Source organism: Elaeis guineensis, chromosome 2 (assembly GCF_000442705.2).
Source record: "Elaeis guineensis isolate ETL-2024a chromosome 2, EG11, whole genome shotgun sequence".
In the NCBI taxonomy this organism is placed as follows: Eukaryota; Viridiplantae; Streptophyta; class Magnoliopsida; order Arecales; family Arecaceae; genus Elaeis; species Elaeis guineensis.
In genome coordinates this window covers 85,537,273-85,541,418 of record NC_025994.2, presented here as the reverse complement: position 1 = coordinate 85,541,418, position 4,146 = coordinate 85,537,273, and positions in this window count along the sequence as shown.

The window sequence follows — 4,146 nt, the reverse complement described above, 5'->3', positions numbered from 1 at the left end:
CTTACTGGGCTGTAAAGCTCACACCCCTTCATCTTTCTTTTTCTTTCAGAGTTACAGGATACTTAGATTGGCTATGGCTTGGATTTACGGGTGAGCAGAAGGATAAATAGATGTCATAGTATCTGATCAGAGAATTGAAGAAATTTAAATTGTAATTATGCAAGGTTTTATGAATTATATTTGAAATTAATTGTTATGGATGTTAAGATTGTAATGATTTATTTTGGCTTGCATATTCTTTAGGGCTTGCTCTAAGGAGTGTGCGGCCATCACGTATCCGACCCGGGTGTTGGGTTCGGGGCGTGACAGAATGGTATCAGAGCATAGGTTATGATCATTAGGATTATGATATAAGTGATTAGAATATTATAAAATGTATCAGAGCTTAGGTTATGATCATTGGAAATTACGATATAAATGATTAGGATGTGATAGAATAATATCAAAGCTTAGGTTTAAGATCACTAGAGATTATGAAGAGATATTAAAACTTTATGTAAGATCAGTAGGATGTGACAGAGTGGCATTTGAGCTTAGAGCTTAGGTTACGTTTATTCGGAGACAATGATACAAGTAATTAGGATATGACAGAACAGTACTAGAGCCCAAGTTTAAGGTCACTAGGGATTGTCATAAAGTGATATCAAAACTTTGGGATTATAATCACTAAAGTATAATTGATAATATCAGAGTTTAAGATTTTGATCATTAAAGGTATGATAGAATGATATTAGAGTTTAGGTTATGATCACTAAAAAATATGATTTAAGTGGTATTTGAGTTTAAGGTTATAATTATTCAGAATTGTAATTCTAGTGATATCTGAACTTAGGTTATAATCATGAAGAATATGATAGATATAAAAGAGAAGATTCAATATTTAGATTTCGAATCAATAGATATTAAGATGAAATTTATGTATAAGTGGCATATGATATCTATAATAGAATTGACGAGTTATATCTTAATTTCAATTAGTAAGGTTGACCTAAGTATGAAAAGAGTTGACCTTGGATTGAAGTGGGAGGTATTGATAAGTTATGTTGAGTATACTAGATGATTTTGGAATATAAAAACTTATATGATTAAAAGATCATGATTTTTTTAATTCCAATGATAATTGTCTGAACATTATGAATTTTGGACTTATCAAAGAATGTTAATTAGGGTATGGTCTAAGAAGAAATTTCATCATATGAGAGAAAAATATTTTTGAACACTGAACCTATAAGAGGTCATATATGAAACTCAATCTTAGATAAAAAATATACTTGAATTTTATCATGAGAATATGAGATACACATTTTGGTGAAATCTTTGGTTACTCAAAATATTATATTCTGAATATGATTCTTTGATCTTTCAAGTTGCATTAATTTCAAGTCAAAAGTTTACTTTTCTAAGTAGATCAAAAGTATTTTATTATTGTTAAATTAAAAAAAAATTATTTTATCAGAGTATGATATACAGGTTATGATGAAATCTTTAACAATTTATATTTTCATCTTTGGATTAGATTCTTTAATTGTTGAAGATAGTGGAGTGTATTAATTATTCAAGTCAGAGTTCGGATTTCTAATTGAACTAAGACATCTTGTTAGTGTTAAATTTTGAATGACTTATACAAGGGACAAGATTTTATATGGATTTATCGATTAATATTAAGGGTTGTGATGAAGAGAGCTCTATAAGAAATAATCAAGTTGATTCTACTTAAGGATGTTGGCTTGAGTTCTTTTAGTTGTCAAGTTAGAATTAATTCTTTTAAAAAGGAAGATTGATTTAGAAATTATCTAAATGATTGTAAGGTAAATCTAAGATTAACTCCAATTAATTCTAGACATGTTGGATTCTTGAAAAGTGATGAAACTTATACAATGATTTCAAATATAGGAAGTAGATCAAGATTTAATTTTTATATGCTATGCCCAAAGGTAGTAAAGATGAAGAAACTTAAAATTTTATCCTAAGTCTTATATGAAATTTGAAGGTTGGATCGATCTAACATATAAGGATATTTTTATCTTTGATATAATTATATAATTTGATAAATTAAGATCAGAGTGCGCAGCAAAAGCATGGTGGGTTAAATTGATTAGAAATATTAATTCTTTGATTCTGAAGATATTATGGAATACATTAGTTGTAAATAAAGAATGATCTAATCTGATCATAGCTGGATAATTTTTGTCAGTAGGTTGCTTCATTGTAGATAATACCAAGAAATCTAGATATCTCAAGTTTATTACAGCTTGATAGTTCTGATATTAGTTCAAACTTAGAATGTCCTAACATAGATCTCATATTTTTAAAATTTAATATTGTTACTCAACTGATATAGAAGATTGAGATTTTTCTTAAGACGAGAGTCTATATATAAAATTTATTGAAAGATCAAGTGAAGAAAGAAATCGATGATTGTGAAGAGTGTCCATGTTTGACCTTTATTTATTTTCTATCAAGGATAGTCTGAGATAATTATGAATTTCGAGTGAAATGTATTAGACAAATAAGGGTGGTATATTAATACAAGTCCAAAATGTTACAGTTCTTCAAAAAGTTGAGCAATCAATAAGAAGGGATGAGTTTGAAATTTCAAATAATTTTGTTATAACAAGATCATGAGAAATAAATAATATATATATGACATTATTGTAAGCTTGAGAATGACATGAAGAATGTATACTTTGAAATAGGTATCTCAAACGACATAACTTAATTTCGAAGACGAAATTATTTTAAGGAGGGGAGAATGTAATAATCCAGAATTAAAAAAAAAAAAAAAAAAAAAAAAAAAAAAAACAGAGGAGGAAGACTCCTAACCGGAGTCTTCCTCCTCTCCGTTTATGACGAAATCGGACCGATAGAGTCCGATCAGAGGTAGAAAATCTTCCCTATAAAACCCTCCTTCCCTCCCTTATGTCTCTGCAATTGATTTTGGAGAGATTTTTAAGAAATTGAGGGATTTTTTCAAGAGGATCCGCGGGTTCTTAGATGGGAAAAAGGGGTTCGTCGGAGCTCTTCTCAACCCCGGAGCAAGGTAAGCCCCTCCCCTTCTTCCTCTCCCTCTTCCTTTCTCCTCTGGCCCAAAGCCTCACCGCCGGCCACTGTCTTTGCCGAAAATCAGTCGCAAAAGAATCCCCTGTTTCTGAATCTTCCTTTGATTTTTGCCGGCCGAACTTGCCGCCGGCCGTCCATTGCCCACCGCCGCCTCCACCTGTTGCCGGATCTCCAGCCAAGCCGCGGAGCCCGAGCCACGAGGGGGGGACCTCACGGTCTTCCCCTGTTTCAGCCAAGGGAGGCCGCGGGAAGAAAAGAAAGGAAGAAGAAAGAAGAAGAAGAAGAAAAGAAAAGAAAAGAAAAAGGAAAAAAAAAGAAAAAGAAAAGAAAAAGGAAAAGAAAAAGAAAAGAAAAAAAAAAGAAAAAGAGAAAGAGAAAAATAAATAAAATAAAATAAAAAGAAGAAGAAGAGAGAAAAATTTTCTCTCTCTCCTCTCTCTACTTTCTCTCTCCAATTTCTCTCTCTAAATTCTCTCTATTTTCTCTCTCTAAATTTTTCTCTCTTTTTGTGGATTTTATCTCTCTAGAATCTTTCTACTCTCTCTCTGACTGCATCACGGACTCTAGGATAAACTTGAGATAAAAATAAGATGATCCGAGATTGCTCCGGAATTCGTGCGGTAGATCTGATCTCAGTTCGATCCTATTCGTAATTTGTAACACTTGATTCATATTGAGTCACCCTGATAGGACCTCTGATGATCTCGATCATGAGTGCCTCATCTGAAGGATACGAAAATTTCTCTCTCCACTTTCTCTCTCTACTTTCTCTCTCTAGAATTTTCTCTCTCTTCATGGATTTTCTCTCTCTAGAAGTCTTATGGATCAGTGAAGGATCTAGCTACTTAGGTAAATCCTAATTTTGATTAATCCTAAGAGAGGTCCTTGATTTGTGTTATCAGGATCGATTATCGATAATTTCTCTATATGTGATTTTGTATTGATCAGGGTTATGAAGAGATGATTGTCTGCATATGATATCAAGTGAATATTTTGGTAAAGAAATTCATAAATAAAAGAAGAACATTGATTCTATGCTTGGATCAGTCACCGGTAAAGGTAAGAATTCCTGTACATGATCACCAT